The following is an 11814-nucleotide window of genomic DNA, read 5'->3' as shown; positions in this document are numbered from 1 at the left end:
AATTAATAAATATCTGAGTTACAATTCAAACTTAGTTATTCATGATCCAAAATGCTTAGTACACCACATAGGCTCTTAGATGGTTATTTTATAAATTCTTTTTTTTTATTCTAATCCTTTAATTATTGTGCTTGTTTGTCAAAATGAAAACTGAAAACAAGTATACAAAATAGTTGATTACTCATTGTGTATTGAAGCAGTAAGAGTTTCCACAACACCAAACACACCAGTTCTGAGTTTTTCCTAAGATAAAGTTTAACAGTTCTAGCTTCCTCGGTGTTTATCAAAATACAAAGAAAAGAAAAAATAAAAAATAAACGTCTTTTTTTTTAGATGGCAAATCTGACCCTTGTAGTATGAGGAGTTGATAAAGGACATTTCAGAACAGCTAGGTGGCTCAGTGGATTGAGTGATGGCCCTGGAGTCAAGAGGACCTGAGTTCAAATCTAGCTTCAGACACTAGCTGTGTGACCCTGGGCAAGTCACTTTAACTCTGTTTCAGTTTCGTCATCTCTAAAATGACCTGGAGAAGGAAATGGCAAACCACTCCTGTGTTTGCAAAAAAAAAAAAAATCCAAATGGGGTCATGAAGATTTGGACACAACTGAAACCACAAAGGATGTTTCACGCATGTACCAATAAGGTGATTGTTCCAAAACAGGACTGCGTACTTCTAGAATGGAATGACTCCATAAGCTCTCTTGCTCAATTAATTTTCTTTCAAAACCTAGACACCATAGAGAAACACCTAGTGTTCTTACCTGTGTCTTTGAAATATCTCCAACCAAGCTTTGTAGCTAACGGAGACTGTCCTTACTGTAGAGAGGTTTCTGGAGTGGTTTCAAAAAGAAGCACCATGCACTTAACCAAAATTAAAATACTGGTTTTTGTTTTCTAAATAGGTCAAGAAACTCTTTTCAATGTTTATAACCAGCAGCATTTTTTCCTTTCTTAAGAGTTATTCAAGTGTGATGAAGGACAAATTGCAGATTGACCTGAACGGCAGCCTGTTTGCGGTAGGGGGTGGGAGGAAGGAGGGAAAGTCTAGTTATTAATGGCTTATGATTGCAGATCTAATGCTCTCGATGTGCAGCCTGCTCTGAACCACAACCTCAAAGTATGCTTGTTTGTTTTCCTAATAAATAGCAATGTGAGCACAAATACAAGAACACACTTTATGAAACACATGAAGATCCAAAAACATAGTATTACATGTATCTTTATTTTAATTGTGCAAAATTGATTACTTGTTTGATTTTTTATTATCGTTTCTCAACTTTCAGAAGAGAAACCACAGACAATTACAATGGTTTGATATTCAAGTTGTTACTGTAAAACCTACACTAAGCATATTTCTCCCTTCTTTCTCCCTTCTATGTGTTCAAATGTTTTACTTGTCTTTTTTTTAAAAAAAATTTACTATTTAAAAAAATACATTGAGTTCAGGTTAAAATTTGTTGTTGTTCAATCATTTTTCAGTCATGTCTGACTTTTCATGAACCCCTTTGGGGTTTTCTTGGCAGAGATACTGGAGTGGTTTGCCATTTCCTTCTCCAGCTCATTTTTATAGATGAGGAAACTGAGGCAAATAGGGTTAAGTAACTTGTCCAGGGTGACACAGCTAGTAAGTGTCTGAGACCAGATTTGATTTCAGAAAGATTAGTCTTCTTGGCTCTAGGTCCAGTGCTCTATCCACTGTACTACTTAGCTGCCCCTCAGGTTAAAAACCAACCATCAAAATGGATGTCAACATGGGGAAGCTAGGTAGTGCAGTGTATAGAGCTCTGGCCTTGGAGTCAGGAGGACCTGAGTTCGAATCCAATCTCATACACATAACACTTACTATCTGTGTGACCCTAGGCAAGTCACTTAACCCTGATTGCCCCATAAAAAAAATGGATCTCAACACAGATTTAACAAGCCAGTATGAGTGGTATTCAGCTTTGCTGTTGTATGTTAACCCCCAACAAACCCAACTGTCAATTTGCTTAAAATCCTTTCTCAGTATTAAAGGATTAGTTGATGTTTTTTGTTTTTTGTTTTTCGGTTTTTTTTGCATAAGAGTGCCAGAAACTGTCCCATTGGGGAAAAAAAAGCTACAATCCACAAGAAATCTGTTTTCAAGTCTGTATTTGACACATTTGCATCATGGTACAATGTATATAGTGACAAGGGGTAGGGGGAAAACCCCCCCAGCTTCCAGCACTCTATACCACAAAGTAGCACACAGTTTACTACATGAGAGTAAAGTTAAGGATGTAGGAGGAAGTAATTGGAAAAGAAGGAAAGAGAGAGAGAGAACTTTTGTTGTTTCATCTCTGATTTCAGAGCTGATTGAACAAGCAGTCCAGACCTTTTTAGAGCCCATGCCTACTAGTGGCACAGGTGGTTTGGATGGACCAATTTCTGCGATGAAGAGAATGCAGGCCAAGTTTATCTGTGATTTCAGCTGCATTCGTGGTGCTGGAAATCCTGTTTGTTAGCAAACTGTAATAAGTCGGCATCTCTGAGATCATCCTCTGCCAACATTCTCATCAGTTCTTCTCAAGCCCTGTTCACTCCTTCTCTGTCATAGGTGTCAACTGCTAACATCAGTATTTGTGTATTCTGGAAGCCATGGTGCCACAGGGGTTGGATCTTGTCCTGTCTACCTTCATTCCATACCGTGAAGCAAATGTTTTTTATTCTACAGTTTTTACACTAAAACCAAATTGAGAATAGTAGTTACTATCTCATACAGCTTCAGTTTGTACAAAATAGTTGTCTTTCCTGTAGCATCCTAATCAACTGTCAGAATCCATTTTTTTTTTGCCAGAAACCCTCTTGAAGAGGTTAGCAAATATATCCCCTACATTTCAAATATGATGTGTGGAACATTGGCAGAAGAAACTTCTCTGTGCCTGAGCCTCGGGCTTCCCATCTCCTCATATGCCGGTGGCTACTGATCCTTTTTTCCTCCTAACTCTCCAGAAGCTGGTTTCACTCCCACTAATTTATAAATTCTATAAACTCTCTCTGTGGGTATTCTGTAATTATTCATTAAAAAAATACTGACTTTCACAAACCCTTTCTAGTATATCTTTGAAGAATTGCTGCTGAGCCCTGTGGGGAAAAGACACTGCCTACTCTCTATACTGTGCCTGCATACACATTTGTGCACACAATTTGCACTGAGTTCAGTCCTGGGTAGTCTGGTTTCTGAGAGTTGAGGTTAGATTCTCTGTTCTCATACTCTTTAGCTTGTTAAATTTCCACCTTAGTACCATGGGGACAAATTAGAGTTTAGATTATGGGTCTCTTCTAAGGTTTCCCCAAAAACGGAGAATAGAAGAGCATTTAATATACAATATGACTCAGGAGTGGAATGGGTAATTTATTCCTACTCAGAGAAGAAAAATTAAACAGAAAAGTTCATAGTTGAATATCAATAGGGTGAATTAAAACAGGATTTAGTAACAACATAAAACTGGAAGGCAACATACTTCATCAGAACATAAAGCTTTTTGTGGAACTTAGAAATTTTATGTTTCAACTTGGCTCTGCACTGTCCAAACAACTCACACTACATTTTTTGTTGGCAAAATGCCCAGGCTTGGGCCAATCTATTTGTTGAGGTCATCCTCTCTAAGAGCACTGGAGTAGATACCAGAGATTGCTCCCTTCTTAACATTCTGCTGTAATCCAACAGAATTCATTACTTTTGGACTTTCTAAATTGACTAGGTTACTTCCAAAGCTGGACATGTCAATCTCTGGATATATACTCACTTGCCTAATATTGGAAAGAATAAACAGGAAAGGAGAAAAGGCAACAAGGGACCCAAGTGTGAGGCCCGTCCTCTACTGGCTGTCACTTGGGCAAGATTTCCACAAAGCTGGGATGAAGACAGCCAAACTGGAAGTCCTAGAGTTATATCATAGTGCCTGGAGAATCAAAAGAAGAGATTGTTGGCTGGAAGCTCTTTTTTTTTCTTTTCACCAGTGAAGCCCTCTGTCACATGGTAGAAGAGGAGGAAGGGACCATTCAGGGTTTCCTATGTCATTCCAAAATACAAGGTCCTTTTAGCATAGGGTCATCACATGGCTGTAAGCACGTCCCAAAGCTCTTACCTAGGAAGCACAACACTAAGCCTGCTCTATAGGATATCTTTGCTACATTAGTATTCACACTTGCTCTCCAAAACACACATGCACACATACATACATACCCTATAGCATTTCCCTTTTAATCCAATTATTACCACCTTTCCATAGAGAGGAAAACATATTGAGTCATTTCACTACAGGGACCAATGCGGATTAAGAATTAAATATTGACATAGATGAGCTCATAAAAACATAAGAAAACATTAGCAGTTAATTGGAAATTAATGCTAAAATGCTAAATAGCATCCTTGGATAGAAGCAGCTACACCACACTTTCATTGTTAATATGGCAATTGACTATATTGCCCACAAAGCACTGATGAATAAATACTTCATAAAGAGTTGTGTTTGGTGGGAACTCAGCAGGTTTTTTTTTAAGTGTGATTTTAGTATCATTTTGAAAAATGTTCTTAATATTCTGTTATTTTGGCTGCACTAATTGTAGCTGTTCCTTGAAAGGAAGTCTCCTGCCACAGGCCAAATTTCACTCATGGTTTCTTTCCAGAAGCAAAAATGTGCTTCTGTGGAATTCTCAGGGCATTCATAAGCAAAGGCATTCATAAGTGTGCGTGTCTCAGGGGGCGGGTTAAGCTGAAGTCGTAGAAATTTGGCCAAACATCAAAGTGCCAGAAGCTTTATGGTACAACTGATAATGGCTTCCTTCTTTGTGCCATTTTTCTCTAGATTTTTCTTAATTGTACTTCAGCTGAAAAGCTTTTGAGAAAGTGTATGATTTCTGATCCCCAAGACCCGAAATAACAGTTTGAAGATGGGATGTGAAAATTTAAACAAGCATTTCCTGTTAAGATAGTGACGTGAAATGTAGAAAAATCCAGTACTCCCACATGAAACCCCTGAAAATACACTCAGAAATATTGATCATATGAAAAATTAAAAACAAAACAAAACAAAAACATCATTTTAATTGTGTGACCTTTATTTAGTCACTTAACTACTCTGGGTCTGCTTCCTCATTGGAAAATGGAGTTCAGTTAGATGTTATCTAATTTCTCTTCTGGCTGTATGATCCCAGAGCTCTAGATCTGGAAATGTATTGCTTAGAATTCTCCTAACCACATCCATTTACTCACCATTATCATGGCATTGTAATATGTACGAAGACAGAAGACACAATTCTACAGTGAGCTCGTCAGAGTCAAGGAGTCCCAGCTTCAACTATTATAGCACCTCTGGAAAGTACACCCACCATTTTTAATTTTTCCTAGCTACAGAGAATGGGCATCTGGGTAGCACAGTGGTTAAATCACCAGGCCTAGAGTCAGGAAGACCTGAGTTCAAATCTGGCCTCAAACATTTACTCACTGTGTGACCCTGGGCAAGTTACTTATCCCTGTTTGCTTCAGTTTCCTCATCTATAAAATAAGCTGGAGAAGGAAATGGCAAAGCAGTATCTTTGTCAAGAAAACCTCGAATGGGATCATGAAGAGTTGGACACAACTGAAAATGACTTGTACAACAATGAAGCTACAGAGAAATTTCCAGTTTTCTCACCATGGCTTGGATAATAAAGAGCACTTTATATAGATCAGTTAAAATTTTCCTTTAAATTTTTTAAAAGTTTTTATTTTCTTTGATTCATGTTTTCTAAATTCCTATACTTCATCATGGTGTAGAGGTAATATGGGAATCTTGTCCGTATAGATTTTGGTTTGTCCCTTCCATTGTAATCACAATGACAATAGCTAGCCTTGACATTGCACATTAATGCTTGCAAAGCACATTATAAAGGTTCTCTCATCTGATCCTTACAGTCACTGTGTTGTCCCCATCGTACAGGCGAGAGAACCAAGGCTGAGTCACACAGTGAGTAAGTAAATTCTTGAGGTGGGATTGAATTCAGATCTTCCTGATTCCAAGCCAAGCACTCGACCCATTGTACCATGTTGCTAGCTGCTTCTTCTCTATGCTCAAAAGCTTCAAATAGGCGCTGACCTATGTACATGTTTATCATGCAGAGAACAGTCTATCTAAGTTTGGAGGACCTCATTCTCAGGCTGGCCATAGGATGACAAATTTAGTGCTGTCTGTGCCAGATTGTTGATCTTTCTCATCTTAAAATGAGAAGTTTGGATTACATAATAATAATAGCAAGGACGTATGGAGAGCACTTAGGTTTTCAAAGTGTTTTACAAATGTTATCTAATTCTGTCCTCACAACATCTCTGGAAGGTAGGTGCCACTATTTATCCTTATTTTACAGATAAGGAAACTGAGGCAGACAGAAGACAAGTGACTTGTCCAGGGTCATACAGTTAGTAAATGTTTGAGTCTGGATTGAGTCTTCCTGTCTCCAAGCCCAGCATATTATTCACTATGCTATCTAACTGTCTTAAGTACTATATGGCTATATGACCTATAAGTTCCCTCCCAGCTTTAAATCTATGACTTTTATGATCTTTTCAGCCATAGCTATTCTCAGACACCATGTAGAGCAGTTGTGAATTGTGTTGTTGATGGAACTACACATGCAAATGAATAAATGGGCCCTTGAATTATAGAAAATCAGTTTAGGTTCATAGGATTTAAAGCCCTAAGACTCAGAATAGTTTAGGTCAACCCTCTTTTTTCTTTTTCTTTTTTTCTTACATGTATTTCTATGCTCAATTCTTGGTTTGAAATTTTGAACCCTAAGAATCCCCTCTAGCCTTCTCAGATAGATTGGAAAGGTCTTAGAGGGATTGGTCCTGCCCTCTCTGTAGTCTGGAAGCTTCTGCTGCATTTATCAGTCCAGATGGTGTGGTTGGTATTAGGCCTCTAATATGGTTGGCTAATAGGCCCTCTGCCCCAATTCCTACTTTCACCTCATTCTCCTGGTTGTTCCTTATGGGCTCTGGAGTTGGCCAGTCTCTTTCTTTCGAGTGGAGTGTGAACTGGTTCCACTCTCTGCTGGGTCTTTAACAGGTCCCAGTGGGAAGTAGAAATTGTGCTGTCCTTTCCAGCTCCTCTGATCCTGTGCTGAATTAGCCCCATTTCCTGCTTGGCTTTTGGTGCTATGAAAAGAGCAGAATCACGGGGGCTGTTTCTGTCCCCTGCTTGAATTCTGCCTGACCTGCCAGGTCTCAGATATGGCTATAGGGTTCATAATACTGGACATCAAGATGACTTATGATCCTTCATTCAGAATGCTGGCTATCTGGCTCATGGGTTTAAGATCTATCTGCAGAAGCTCTGGCTTCCCTTGTTTGGGTTCTCTGCTAATGTCCACCCTACACTGATCTGCCACCTCTCCCTGGCTCATCCTGCCCTCCTGCTTTTGTCCTACGATGATTAAAAAAGCTAGGGAAACAATGTCTAGTTATTTTAGTAATTCTATTAATAATATCAGCATTTTAATAAAAAGATGGTCATTTGGCTGTCTCTCTCTCTTAGAACAAAGACCATCATGGCGATGGGCTCATGGCTTATATGTCCATTGGAAGAGGGGTGTTCCTGAGGGTGGCAATCACTCTGATTGGTTAACAATTAATGAAAAATGAATATTACAAATGAGGGGCTGGACCTCAACTTTGATTATGTCATTTACTTATGTTACCCCCAGACTTGGGCAATCTATTCAAAGAATTTATCCCCACCCAAACCTGAATAGAACACAATGGCTTCCCCACCTGGGTAGAGTCTGAACAAGAAAATTTATCCAATCTCATTATTAATAATGTCCTTCAAGAAGCTGCATTTTTAAAATCAGGACTTTAGAAAAAAAGGGGGGCAACTCTGGCTCTCTCCAAATCATTGGTTATTAATAATCATTTCTCTTATTCCTCCTCTTTCCTCCCTGCTTGGTTTCTCTGTCTCTGGCTCCTCTGGTTAAATTCTCATACCAATTATCACAGGTTTCTGGTTTTTTGTTCAGTTCTGTACTGGACAGCTTAATTCTGTTTCTTATCAGTTGTCTTTATCATTATGTTTTCTTGGGTTGACTTCAGATATTTGCAGGAGTTTAAGGAGAGATATCTGAAAGTCTCTGTAACTATTTAACTGTAAGTCTTTATTTTTATAGATAAGGGAAATGGTACTCAAGGAGGTTAAGTGATTTGCCCAGGGTCAAGGGATTCCAATTCAATTCAACTTTAATAAAAATATATTAAATTCCTAACATGGGCATTACAGTTCTGGGAATCAGAGGACGTAAAAAAGATTAGATGATTCATGGTCCTTGCTCTCAAATGGTTCACAGTCACAGGATATGACACATATACAGATAACTACCAAAAAGGTGGTGCATGATAAATTCAAAAGAATTGTGAAATAAAGGTCTTTTTGAGGTGTAAGGAAAACAATTGTGTTTCAATCTGAACTCTACTGTACCAACCCTATGTAGAGTGAACTACAACTGAACAACTAAATCTACGTCTAAAATTATTTATAAACTAGAAAATTCACCTGAGTACAAACTGATAAGTAAAAAGAGTTTCTCGGAGAAATAGATCTAACAGGATTTCACCACTAAACTCCTTGGTTTCTTTATCTTGTGGGCCAGGTAGTGCTTCGAAACACCTATTCTTTCACCACTTTCTTTTCTAAGAACATAACTTTCCCCTCTACTTCTTCCTTCCCTGAACCTCGTTTAAGACAGAGGTCTTCATGATTGTAGTTCTCAGGGAAATAAGGGAAGACTTCCCTGCCACTCCAGAACTTCCTAATCTCCACTCCTGAAATCAGCTTAAGAGTGTCAAGTATTTTACCTGCCTTTGTGCTGTGCTGTATTTCTCCTGAAAATAGAAGGTTTGTGTTGTTTAGATTCAGGCTTGATGCTTACCAAATACCACTGAAAGAATTTCCTAAAGGCATTCCTTCAAAGTGATATACAGTTATCCCTTCCTCATTGTGGGAGTTAGGAGATTAGGGTCATGGTGCCCCGTGATCTGGAAAATCAGTGTAAAATTTTTTGGCCCTCCCTTCATACCAGAGAAGAAGTCTGAATTTTTTTTTTCTTTATGGGATGCTTACACTACCTTATTATACAATTTGGGTAGCTATTATACAATATTATATACACATGTTATGCATTTCTGAGTTTCTAAACTGACCTTTGTGTGTCATCGGTGGCTCCTGCAAGACTCCCCAAAACTTCCGATTTAATTTCTTATGCAGACCTGCAATCTCTTGAAACTGGGATGGGGAAAGTCTCAATGTGGAAGGGATAAATAACTGTACTAGATAGAGTTCTGACCTTAGAGTCCAGAAGACTTTATTAAGAGGCAGTGAAGAGCCTTGTTTAAAATGTACATATTATCTGGGAGGATAACATTAAGCCATTATCAGCCTAGACTACTCCCTCAGCACAGATTAGTTCCTAGTTGTCTGTCAAGGATCTGAAGATTTTGATAGTAGATGATAGGAATAGTGGAGAGAAGAAGAGAAGGAGGGTCATGAAAAGACCAAAATTTGGAAACACTGACCAAGAAAGGCAGGACCAGATGGTGCACAGTTTTGACATCCTCATAGCTATGAAAGGCACCAAAAGGATGGTAGGAGGAACAGAAATAGACAAAGGTCACTGAAACCAGATTTTATCTACTTTAATAATAATAATAGCTTATTATTATAGTGCCTACTATGCCTCCAGCACTGTGGCAAGTGCTTTACAACTATTATGTCATTTGATTCCCATAACAATCCTGAGAGGTAGTTGCTGTTTTTAACCTCCATTTTACAAATGAGGAAACTGAGGCCAGGTGACTGTCCAAGGATCACACAGCTAGTAAGTATCAGAGACTGGATTTGAACTCAGCTCATCCAGGTGAGATGCTCTCTCCACTGCACTATATAGCTTTGCCTTTGGCCAACTTGACTTGTATAACAGTTTTACTCAGATTCCACATACTCTCCCACTATGTAGCCTTTTGCAACTCTCTTATCCACTTTTTAATCAGATAAGCTCTGGTCACTTAGAGGACAGAGAAAGAATGGAATAAAGATAGGTAAATCTCAATAGTAGGGAAGTTCAACTTCACAAGTGTCTACTGGTAAGGCTTAGGTAGATAGCAGTTTGGAAAAAGATCTGGAGGTTATAGTGAACAACAAGCATATTAGCAGTAAATTGCATAGTGTGATTTTCAAGAAAGGCAATTCATTATTAGGCTGCATTAAGAAAGCATTGTTCTTGTGGGAAAATTGGAACACCAATGCATTGTTGGTAGAGTTCTGCACTGATCTAACCATACTGCAGAACAATTTGGAACACAGCCCAAAGGGCTACACACTAAATACCCCCTTGATCTGGTAATACCATGACCATGTCTGTATCCCAAAAATATCATTAAAAAAAAAAGGAAAAGGACCTACATGCGCAAAAATATTTATAGCACCTTTTTTTGTAGTGACAAAAATGGTAAATTGAGGGAGTGCCCATCAATTGGCAAAGGGCTGAACAAGTTGCAGTATATGAATATAGTGGAATGCTATTGTGCTATAAGAAACCATGAGTAGGCAGATTTCAGAAAAACCTAGAACACTTACATGAACTGATGCTGAGTGAAGTTAGCAAAACTAAGAGAACATTGTACACAGTAACAATAACATTGTGGGAGGATCACCTATGACAGGCAATTCCAAAACACTCATGATGGCAATACTAACCACATCCAGAGAAAGAGCTATGGAGTTTGAATGCAAATCAAAGTATACTATTTTCAACTCTTTTGTTTTTTGTTTTTTCTTTCCCATGGTTTTTCCCTTTTGTTCTGATTCTTCTTTCACAACATGATTAATATGGAAATATGATTAACATGATTGTACATGTATAACCTATATCAGATTGCTTGCTATGTTGGGGAAGGAGGAGGAGAGGGAGAAAAAGCGAAAAATTTGGACCTCGAAATCTTACAAAAGTGAATGTTGAGGGACAGTGAGGTGGCACAGTGGATAGAGCACTGGCCCTGGAGTCAGGAGGACCTGAGTTCAAATCCAGCCTCAGACACATAATACTCACTAGCTGTGTGACCCTGGGCAAGTCACTTAACCCCATTGCCTAGCCCCACCCCCAAAAAAACTGAGTGTTGAAAACTCTTTACATGTAATCGGAAAAAAATAAAATATTAAGTAAAAATGAAAAAAAAAAGAAAGCATTGTTCTTGAAGAAATAGATGGCCCTCTCACTGTACCCTGCCCTAGTTCAGATTACATATGGAGAATTTTATCCAATTCTGAGCACTCAATTTAAAAAAACACAGTGGTAAGATGTATAGAAGAGATTCTGATTCAGATATAGATCACTTTAGATTGTCTCTGAGTTCTGTTCCAACCTTTTCCAAGATTTGGTGTTTATTGTGTTTATTTTACATTGTGTTTATTTATGTCCATGTTTTATTCCCATCTAGAGGTATCAAGGGAATTGTCTTCCTTATCTGATTATAAATTCCTTTAAGGCTGGAATAAGGCTTCCCAGGGTTTAGTTTATTATGCTGTATATGCTAATGGTATAAGAGGCTACATGCATTTATTAAATACCTATCATGTGGCCAGAATCTCTGCTAGTTGTTTTGTAAACATTTTGTGATTTACCTTCACGAACAACCCTGGGAGTCAGGTACTATTATCTCTATTTTACTGATGGAAAAACTGAGGCAGGCAGGGGTTAAGTGACTTGCCCATAGTCACACAGCTGGTAAGTGTCTGACGTCAAATTTGAACCGAAGTCTTCTGACTC

The 11814-nt window shown here is 38.4% G+C and overlaps 1 pseudogene; it reads right to left on the bottom strand.

Moving 5' to 3' along the window:
* Positions 1-2312: 2312 nt before the first annotated feature.
* On the bottom strand, positions 2313-6108 carry LOC110222467 (ADP-ribosylation factor 1 pseudogene; annotated as a pseudogene).
* Between the last annotated feature and the right edge of the window lie 5706 nt (positions 6109-11814).

This window comes from Phascolarctos cinereus, unplaced genomic scaffold (genome assembly GCF_003287225.1).
Source record: "Phascolarctos cinereus isolate Bilbo 61053 unplaced genomic scaffold, phaCin_HiC Scaffold_726;HRSCAF=1367, whole genome shotgun sequence".
Taxonomy (NCBI): domain Eukaryota; kingdom Metazoa; phylum Chordata; class Mammalia; order Diprotodontia; family Phascolarctidae; genus Phascolarctos; species Phascolarctos cinereus.
Note: the sequence above shows the minus strand (reverse complement) of the source record. Positions and strands in the feature narration are given on the sequence as shown.